The sequence below is a fragment of the Oryzias melastigma genome, linkage group LG5 (genome assembly GCF_002922805.2).
Source record: "Oryzias melastigma strain HK-1 linkage group LG5, ASM292280v2, whole genome shotgun sequence".
Taxonomy (NCBI): Eukaryota; Metazoa; Chordata; class Actinopteri; order Beloniformes; family Adrianichthyidae; genus Oryzias; species Oryzias melastigma.
The window spans coordinates 29,284,543-29,295,674 of NC_050516.1; the positions used below are offsets into that span (position 1 = coordinate 29,284,543).

Genomic DNA, 11,132 nt, shown 5'->3' on the forward strand with positions numbered 1-11,132 from the left:
TCCAGTTTTTCTTTAAATTGACAAGGTTGTTTTTAGGTAAATCTGAAAACATGATAATCTGGATATCTTTCATCTGTAAATCATTATTGATTCATACTGTGTAAATCGATGGTGAATAAAAATGTAGTGTTTGAGCAGCTGATAACCATCATCATCCATCATGGTTATTATATCGTGGAAAAAGTTAGATATCATTTGATGTGATAAAACTGATCTGTTTCTTTAGATAATAAAAATATTGAAATTCAAAATTTTCCAGTTTCCACCATTATGTCAGACAATTTGAAATAAATCTAAATTATGTAATCTGAAAGTATAAAAAATTTACTTTTATTTCCATTAACCTTGTCGAAAATCTGCTTAAGTAAAACGTTAGAGGGTTTCCGAGCAGTTTATTGTGATATCAGTTGTATTCTGACAAAAGAAAAACTCAAGGTAAAACTAAAAACAAATTATAACCTAAATAAGAGGAGCAAGAGTAATATAAAGAATATAAAGGGGTCTGATTGCAAACTGCAACTAAACTATTTAGTATTTTGGAGTTTAGCTAATATTTTAGCAACAAATTAGCTTTTTTGTTAATTTGGAATCTATTGGCAATTTTTATGCTTATTTAGAGTTAAGCTAATATTTTAGCAACATGCTAGCTTTTTGGGGGGCTAATTTAGCATATACTGAAGTTTTTTGGGTTTTTTTTGCTTAGTTGGAGTTTAGCAACATGTTATCTTTTTTGTTAATTTGAAATCTACTGGAAATTTGTATGCTTATTTAGAGTTAAGCTAATATTTTAGCAACATGCTAACTTTTTGGGTACTTATTTAGCATATACTGAAGTTATTTATTTATTTATTTTTGCTTAGTTGGAGCTTAGCTAATATTTTAGCAACATATTAGCTTTTTTGTTCATTTGGAATCTACTGGAAATGTTTATGCTTATTTAGAGTTAAGCTAATAGTTTAGCAACATGCTAGCTTTTGGGGGGCTAATTTATCATATACTGAAGTTTGTTTTGCTTAGTTGGAGTTTAGCTAATAGTTTAGCAACATGCTAGCTTTTGGGGGGCTAATTTATCATATACTGAAGTTTGTTTTGCTTATTTAGAGTTAAGCTAATATTTTAGCAACATGCTAACTTTTTGGGTACTTATTTAGCATATACTGAAGTTTATTTATTTATTTATTTTTTGCTTAGTTGGAGCTTAGCTAATAGTTTAGCATCATGCTAGCTTTTTTGTTAATTTGGAGTCTACAAAGGATTTTTACGCTTGTTTAGAGTCGAGGTAATATTTTAGGAACATGCTAGCATTTTTATTTATTTCTTGCTAATTTGGCATCACTGATGTTTTTAAGCTTAACTTAATTTATTTTTTTTTATACTTGCAATTTTTCCTGCAACTTGTGTTTTTTCTGCAGTTAAAAAAATGTAACATAACAATTGGATGGCTTTTAAACAACTTTACACATATAGTTACAAAACCTATGCAAACTTGAAGCAAATTATCATCTGGATTTTTTTAGCTTCTTTCCTTTCAATAAACTTCAGCTTCTTCTTCTTAAAGTTACGCAATTAAGCAATTAAAGCAACCCTTCTGCAATCAAACGTATTTCCGCAGGAAATGCATCTTTTGTAGTTCATTATTTCATATCATTTATATTATAAATTGTATTTGACAACATGACGTTTATGATAGACTTGTATCCTTGTCTGAAACTTGAAGCTGCAGCAAGTCGGTCAATTTGAACATTTAAAGTATTTTCTTACACTTAAACAAAAGTTTAAACATACAATTTAAACAGTTTTCTAGTGGTTCAATACATATAAAGTTACCTTTATTTATTCAGTTTATTTTTCTTACGACATCTATATTCCCGTCACCTCAAAGTCGTGTTTGCAGTGAGCTATGCAAACAGCAAAGGCCACATCCTGACTGTCTGACTGACTGCTGAAATTTACTGACAGTATTTACTTTGGAGGACTGGTGCAAGAAGAAAAAAAAACACACGTGCAGTAATTAAATATACAGGGAACATCTGGAGAATACCTTATCAACTCTCTTTACTTAAATGCAGTTTGTTTTCTGCACAGAATTATATTTGTTTTTCACTGCAAAGGAATGAATGCAGCATCTTTGAGCTTAGATCTCATGCTGTATTATAATTTTTAATACATTTTAATCACATTATAGAAGCAATTTATCTAAACCATCCATGAGTCAACAGCTTTTACAACTACTTTCAGCTGCAAGATCTTTATAGCATCTGGTTATTCTACTTTTGTGGGTGACCTTTGGGTTAACTGTTGCTGAGTTTTAATCTCTTTGGGTTTGGACCTTCACCTGGTCGTTGCAACACTTTGATTCTTTACTTTTCCAGCGTATTTGTTGAAGATCGGCTGCTACATTTGGTTGGTTGTTCTGAGCAGAATCTGCTGGACATGTGAATCTATAATTAAATTATGAGTTTGGGGGCCCTTGGTGAACAAAACATGGGTCTCTCTGCGGCGGTTGTATTAATCACTTTTTGAAAATCCTTTCCAGATAAAATGTCAGTTGAAAAACTTGTTCACTTTTAGACAACACCAATGTCAAGAATCCAAATATTTTGATAAGGATTTAAATACTAAAATATAATTAAATGTTAAATAAATTTATTGTGTTTGCATTATGTCTACAAGGAAAAACACTCAATTTGTTAAATGTGGGAATTTGTTACCCGCTTACATTGCAGTAGGAACAAATAAGGGTCTTTTCTTTAATTTGTCAGATTTTAGCAAAAAAAAAAGGTAAAAGAAACAAAAATACTTAAATGATGGAACAAAACTTTGACCCAAGATGGTTTTCTTTCCTTTAATTTTATTTTATTGTATCAAGAGCTCTTCTGTAAAACCACCAACCACAATTTCTCAAAATCACCTCATTTGTAGCCTCTCTTACATAGTTTGAATGAGACGCCGACGTCTCCTTTGATAGATGATGATGAGAGCTAGTGCTGTGGCAGAAACTTGAATGCATCTGCTGTCAAAGCATTGTTCACATCCGTTGGTGGGTGTGGGACGGAGGGAGGACAAAACACTTTCACATGAGCATTCTCATACCATTTCTGTGATTTTTTTTTTTTCAATGACAGAGTTAATTAATAATGGGCATGGAAATTAGTTTAGACATTTTTTAGACAAGTGTGCAGCTCGGGGGCCGAAGGGGATTGGGGGGGCCCAGACAATCACCAAATTTTGCCTCATGGTAAATCCACCCCTGAAGTGAGTTAGTGGCTCCACTGCGAGGCGCCAAAGTTGTTATTCTCATGTTAAATGGCCCAAATTTAAGTGAAAAATAAACTAACTTTCCAGATTGGTTAACAGAAAATTTCTGCCAATTTAAAGTACTTTCAGTATAATTGTACTACATAAACTGTGGATATTTGATTATTATGTTTTCTTTAGCTCATGAGTGTTTTCATCAGTGTTAGAAACCTGCATGTGTCTTAAACTCAGCAAAAATTTGTTCTTATAAAAAATATTTCACGTGAAAAAACAGCTTTTAGGGTTCAACACAATTCCATAATCCCCCATTTTAACAGATTACACTGCTTTAATCAGTAGTTATGTGAAAATAACTAATTAAATATAAAGTTTTTATTTATTTATTTTAATCATTTGAACATGAGATGCAGCAGCTCGTTTTCAAGAGACTTTTCTGTGTCAGATGTTTACTAAAGTAGACGAGAAGCAATAAAAAAAGAATTTAAAAAACAAACAGTACAATATAATGTTTGATCAAATCAATTATTAACTTTATTTTTAAATTAATAGTGTGGTGGTGATTCCAAAGAAATATGTAGAAAGCTAAAATCAAAATGTTGCCCTCTATTACAGTTATTTTTGCATTTATATCATATACATATACAAACAAGTAAAGCAAACTATTAAAAACAGTTAGTTCTTCTTTAAGTTTTACACTCAAGTCTAATTGCACAACAAACAAAAGCTGTAGTGCTCCATTTGTTGAGCTAAAGTCACTGAGAACAAACGAATCCTCTATTTTCTAACTCAAATACCTTCTTTTACTAGTTTTAATGACGTCACCATCGTGTAGCTGACAAACACCTTTACAGTTTGTGCCCCGGTGGTACATGTGCCTTACATGTACAGTAACGGGGTGCTTTCGGCTTTGTTTTCTTTGTTTTTTTACACAAATAACTCATTTTAACATACTATGAACGTTATCATTTACTATTTGTTTGGTACTTTGCACCGGAAGCGCCGTTTGCACTGTAGAAAGGACGAAACCCGCTGACTGATAAAAAGTGAGCGACGTTATTTTCCCATGATCCCACCTGCTAGCTGTCAAACTTCGTCTACATGAAAGAAAAGGTAAAGTTTAAGATATCTCCAATTATAATGTGGACGGAAGCTGTTAAAATATCTGAAATAGTAAAGTTTATATACAGGGGAAAAATACTTAAAAAGAAATCCACGAGAAGTTAAAAAAAAATAACACGTTTACGAACCTGACCGTGCTGCCTGCCTGCACCATCAAAACACGCTTCCGTGCAAGTCACGTGACCGGGGCCAGTTCAATGCACGAGGTAGATGCTGTGAAATTTGAAGCTTATATAAACACTGTTAAGCTTCGAAAAAAAAAATTAACACCAGTAATAGTAAAAATGACGATCTTAAATATTTGTGCGAGGTGGAAAGTTAAAAACTGCAGGTACAAATAAATGAAGAAATGAGTTCATGTAATCTGTATTATCACAAGTACAGGATGAAATGTAAATAATACAGATAGCATCTTGCTCATTGTTGTGTTCTTCCGGTATGTGACACCCCTATGACAAAGTGTTCCTCCTATGTTTATTTTAAATTGAACAGCAAAGTTTTAATATGTAAGATTTTTAATATTGAGATTATTTATCAAATTTGAACAAAAAAATAAAAATCGGTTTGGTGTTAAAGGAGTTTATATTGTTTAAAAACTTAGAGTCTGAAAATGAAGATTTTACAGTTTCTGCTGTGGGTAAGACGGAAAATTTGTATTTTTGGACTGCATTGAGGTTTAAATTAACAATTATACAAATAAATGTGTTTCAATAGTAGTGTTTTTGTCTATGTGCTACTACTTTCAGGAAACCCCGAAGTCACAGGTGAAGCAGAGAAAGGAAATTGATGTAAACTATAAATAAACTTGTTTTTGTGTGAATAAATGTCAATTTTAAGATGAGTAAACTTTAGTAGCTAAAAGAAAAACAAAGAGTTTTAAAATAATAATCAAATACGTGTATCTTGAAATAATAATATATTTATTTGAGAAAATAATTAATAAAATAATACAAATAAATATTTAATACATAAATAATAAAAAAACTAACAATAAAATAAACAACAAATGACCACATTAGTACTATTAAAACAAAGAATAGCAATTTATTTGCTTTGATAAAGTTTTCCTTACTTATTTTGTTGCATTTTTAGTGAATACTTATTATAGTTTTGTGTTTACCTTAATGATTAGACATTTATCCTTTTTTTTTGTTTGTTTCTTGCTTCAGTTTGTTGAAGTGTATTCTCACAGCAACAGTGACCCCTGCTGGTGAGTTTACATCACTGCAACATTCCATCTAGAGATGCTCATTTTAAATTCACTGCTTCCGTGTCTTCATGACAGACAAAAACAGCTCCGCGTATACACATACATTTTTATATATATTTTACAAATAAATTTACATCCTAGATTAAATAAAACTAACTAAACTGGTTTAATTTAAGTGACTGGTAAACATCACTTCCTGTTAGTTGAGGGTTGTTCAGCTGTCTCGAGTTGCTTCTCATGAATCCAAACCTGTTTCAAACAAAGCAGGTGTCCCTTTACCTCAGGAATGACCTGATTGTTGTGGACCACACTGCCAGTAGTTCTTTATGATCCTTCCTTTGTTCTCCTGAACAGATGTGCAAAACCTAGTGAGACTGACTGAATAGTTTCAGAAATATTTAAAATTCACGGTCCAGTTTGACTCCTTTGGTGGACCGTTTTCCTGCTTGTCCAACCTTTTATGCCTCGCCACTCACTGAATTGTGTTAGAGTTGGTATAAAAGTGCCCTCCTTCATTTGGGGGTGCACCTGACAGACACCTAAAAGGCCTGTGATCATGCTTCAGAGCCCTCCCAAGTTGGGCTGCGGCGGTGAAGTGTAAACAGTAAACAGGATGGAGCATCCTGTGTTTGTGGGCCTTTTCTGTCCGGAGGTTTGGAGGAGAGGGGGGTGGGACGCAGCGTGTGCGAGCCCAGCTGTCACTACTATAACCACAGGCTCAGGGAGACCACGGGACGGCAGGACGCAGGCATGCGAGCGTGTCGGTGAGTGTGCGTGAGCTGTTACCCCACACCCCCCGGGCATTCTCCACAACCCCCTTTGCTTCCTTCCTCCTCTTTGTTAAGCCTCCTGGCCAGACTTCGTCAAGCTGAGCACACAAACGGACGCATATGAATGTGTGCCGTCAACTTTATGGGGCTACTTTGCCAACACTCATTACACCCAACACGGCTGTTTATTGAAGGAGATCTCGCTCTCAGTCAGTCTGCTGCCCTCCTCACTTTCACTGCCAGATGAGGTGGATTAGACTGACCTCAGTCTGGGTTAAATTTGAATACACAACCTGTTGCATACTAATAAGAGAACATAATACACAGTAATAAATGAGAGGTCCCGTTTTAAATTGAGCAACAGGCCCTGTGGTAATTTTGGGTTTGCTAATAGCTTGTTATTTGATATGTAGTTGTAAAGCACATGTGTCAAAGTCAAGGCCCAGGGGCCGGATCCGGCCCTCAAGATCAATTTATTTTATTGTTATTAATATTAATATTATAATTTCTAACGTGCATATTTTTGACAAAATATATTTTTATGGAGGATAAAATATTGGAAGTTACTTGAGGTTTAAGTTGATTTATTCTGGAATTATATTCTCGCCTTTTTATTATTCACAATTATGTTAAAAAGTTAAGATTTTTAAGTTTTAAAAATTGGCATACTGCTAGCTTCATGGACTATTTTGGCACTTACTAAGATTTTTTAGACTATTTTGGAGCTTAGCTAATATTTCATCAACATGCAAGATATTTTGGCAAATTTAGCCTTTTTTGTAGCTTTTGAAACTTTTTTGTAGTTTAGCTAATATTTTAGCAATGTGCAAGCTATCTTGGCTAATTTAAGCTTTTTTTTGTTTTTTTTTTTGGCTCTTTTGAAGTCTGACTAATATTTACGTGCTAGCTGTTTTGGTTAATTTAGGCTTTTAAAAAAATGTTTTGGCTATTTTGGAGTTTGGCTAGTATTTATACGCTAGCTGTTTAGGCTAATTTAGCTTTTTTAAGGGTTTTTTTTGGCTATTTTGGAGTTTGGCTAATATTTATATGCTAGCTGTTTTGGCTAATTTGGGCTTTTTAAAAAAATGTTTTGGCTATTTTGGAGTTTGGCTAATATTTACATGCTAGCTATTAAGGCTAATTTAGGCTTTTTTATAGTTTCTTTTTGGCTATTTTGCTGTTTGGCTAATATTTACATGCTAGCTGATTAACCTAATTTAGCTTTTTTTTCCGTTTTCTTGGGGTATTTTGAAGTTTCGCCAATATTTTAGCCTTATGCTAGCTGTTTTTGCTAAATTAATGTTTTTTTTAGTTTTTTAGGCAAATTTGGCATTTAGCTAATATCTTAGCTGGCTATTAGCTTTAGCATTTTCATTTATTATCTTTAGGTGATTTCAACTATCAACTTTAGCTTTTTCAGCTATCAGAGTCAGCGTTTTTAGCTACCAATTTCAGCATCTTCAGCTATCAGGACTAGAATCTTCAGCAGGCAATTTCAGTTTACATCATTCACAATAGTATTATCGCAGGTAATGCTATCTAGTTCATAATTATGTTAAAAAGTTATGGTTTTACTGTTTTAAAAGTTTAGTTTTAGAATGTTCAATAAACGATTATAGTGTTGGCCCGCGACCTAAGCTGTGTTATGGATTTTGCCCCTTTGTGCGATTGAGCTTGACACCCCTGCTGCAAAGCCAAAGGTAAGTACGTGTCTTTCGTCCTCTGAAATATGCCTTCCTGTCCCTTGTGTACATTTTCATTGCAGCTGCTCTTTCAAGCAGGAGATGGGAAACTTCAGGCGGCGATAACTGATCGGGGCGAAGCCACCGTGAGACTAAACCCGTGTTCAAATGAGTAATGCTTTGTGTCGGAGACCGCATTCTCACATTTCTCCTCCTCATGCTTCCAATGCCTGTTGGAACGTGTTGTTTCTTTCATTTCTGAGCTCTTCTGATTATCACAGAGCCGCCGTGGACAAAAGACGCCCGCCCTAAGTTCCAGCAGAGGAGAGCTTGTGTTTCCAGTGCTGGCATGTGGAGCTTTCAAAAGGAAATGTCAGAGGACATAAAGGAGGGGAAAGCTTTTCAGCACAGAAACAACACACACACACACACCATCTGCAGGAAATAAAAGGGATGTTAGTTTCAAGGACACTAGAGATATTTTACTGTGATATGTAATACATTTAATGATTGGTCCAAATCACTGAATGTCAGTGCTGTTGCCCTGATTTTGCTGGTATGTGGTAATAAAGCATTAATCTTTGTGTTACACAGCTCATGCTTTGTGTGGTTTATACTGTTAGCTAAACACTTAGATAATCTTCAGGTAACTGAAACCTCCCATCTTGAAGACTCATTAAAAGCAATAGAGATTATCCAGAAAAAAAACTGCAGACTTCTTTATTGTGGAATTAGGTTGCAGGAATTTGGATTATCAGTCCAGACTTCAGATTTGCTTTGTAGAAACATATTCTTGCAAAAAAAAAACATAATTTCTTTGTCATTTTGAAAACTTTATTGTGAAATGTAATCTCTGAGCTATATATTTTATTTTGAAATATATTTACCTTTCATTTCACGAGATTAAATAAAAAAGTTTACAAGATTAAAACATAATTTACATATTCTCCATCATTAAAAACCGTTGACAGACACATGTGTCCATCATTTCCTAACAAGACTCCTTTTTTTTTACTTTTTTGGCGGGGGTAGGGGCATGATTAGTGATGGAAAACAGTATTTTATGCAACGGGACACAAAAACTCCACGGTTTTTTTGTTTTCACTTGTGTTCCACCTCTATTTGCTGATGCCACGAGAAAGGGGGGTTACAGAGGGGGAGGCGGTGTGAATGACACGCCGCTGCCGCACCGACTGTTGTTCGCTGACCCACAAAATGCAGGCCCAGCCCCCCGTGTGAAGTACTTTTGTCCTCAGAGGCGTAGTGGAGGTTTAGGGAGGGGGGGAGTGTTTCCAGAGCGGTCTGCGAGGCGGCAGCCCTCGCTCCAGCGGGACACATGCTCGGCAGGCCCAATGAAAAGAAACTTGTATTGTCATGACAGCATTTGCATACTTGTGCGTTAGAGGGGGTGTTAACCTTTGACACCTGTAAGACCCGGATGACAACAGAAACCTCTTTTCAAAGTACGAGCGTTAACACTCGAAAGTGAGCGGACCTGAATGTGTATTAAAAGCAGGAAACTTTAAGTTTGATCATTTTTAAGTGATTAAAACTATTTTTTATTATTGTGAATGCATTAAAATTAGCAACAAGTGATTGAAAGCTGATGTAAACAAGTGCCCTGTACTAATATGTACTAACATGGATGGATGTAAAATACACAACTTTGAATTTAGCAGGAATATGACAAAAAAAATGATTTTATTCTAAAACTGTATCTCTGAAATGACCATCTGAGTTATTCATCCAAAGGTTTTGTGGCCGTTTTAAGGTCAGAAAGTCACTTTCACACCCACACTTAACTTGTTAATCCATGTTTTTGAAAGGCACCTTTCACTCTTTCGGATGTATAATTAATGTTTGTAAACGGTTATGTCAGACGGGACCATTTTCAACACTCCCCCAGTTTCTTTTTTTGAGGGCAGCTCTTCATCACGGTTCTGTCTTCGCCTCTCACCCTGAGAGGCTCTTCTCTCCAAGTGCACTCGGCTCCACAGAGAAGACTTGACTCTGAAATTCCTGCAGATGATAAGAGTTGCTAGGCGATCACATTGTTCCACTTTCTTTGTGGTGGCATATTCATACCCAAATTGTGAAGTTCTTTTTTTTTTAACGCCAGTCTCATTAGTAGTCATATATTCATGGCACACCACCCCCTACTTGACCCCTCCTTTACCAGTCGTGGGAAAGACCGGACCTGGATGGGATGGGAAGAGTTTGGACAATTATTGGAAAGACTGACAATTATTGAACCCAAGAACTCTGGAAATGTCCCTTAAAACCTAGTATTCTTTTTTTTTATTTCATTGTTCAAGCTGATAGCACCACTTATAACAAACTTTCCAATTAGAGTGAAAACAAACATGTAAAAAATACAGAGGAGGACTCAAATTAATACACATTGAAACTAGAGAAGAAAAGTTTCCTTTTATAAGATAAAAGGAGAAAAAACTAGAATGGGCTTTTTTATTGTGAAGACTTTCACAAAATTATATATAAACCTAGTTCTTTTTTTTAAGAGTAATGATATTTGATAAATACAAAATAAAAAAAATTAATAAAAAGCAAATCAGCATACCACACACAGGTAAAACCGAATGAATTAAACATTTTAGATACGTTTATCATTTATTGTTCAAATGCTTAGTAAGCATTCAATCCTTTCTGTACGTTTTTCGGCACATAAAAACTCTGTCACACTTTCAGTGATTTCAAAAAGTTCAGCTTGTTCAGGACAATACTGCTTGTATTTTAATATTCATAAACTTCATAGTTTATGAAACATTGAGCAAAATATACCCCATCGGAAATGAATGAGAAAGTAATTTACCTAATATGTTAGCAACATGCTAACGTTTTTGGCTAATTTGTTATCTTCTACGGTTTTTTTATGCTAATTTAGAGCTTAGCTTCTATTTTAGCTACAGCCTAATAATTTTGACTAATTTAGTTTACTGACGAATTTTAGACTATATGGAGTTTAGCTAGCATTTAAGCAATGGGCTAGCTTTTTGTCTAATTTGGAATCTACTAAGTTTTTTGGGGGGCCAATTTAGAGTAGCTTCTATTTTAGCAATAGGCTAATGTCTTTGA

At 34.6% G+C, this 11,132-nt stretch overlaps 1 protein-coding gene across 1 annotated transcript in view; it reads right to left on the minus strand.

Annotated features, from left to right (window-relative positions):
* The window catches only part of h6pd (hexose-6-phosphate dehydrogenase (glucose 1-dehydrogenase)), a 12,470-nt gene extending 7,839 nt beyond the window's left edge, over window positions 1–4,631 (minus strand). The window contains exon 1 of the mRNA XM_024270490.2: window positions 4,506–4,631. The gene's annotated coding sequence lies outside the window, so the exon portion shown is untranslated. The remainder of the gene's footprint in view (window positions 1–4,505) is intronic.
* Between the last annotated feature and the right edge of the window lie 6,501 nt (window positions 4,632–11,132).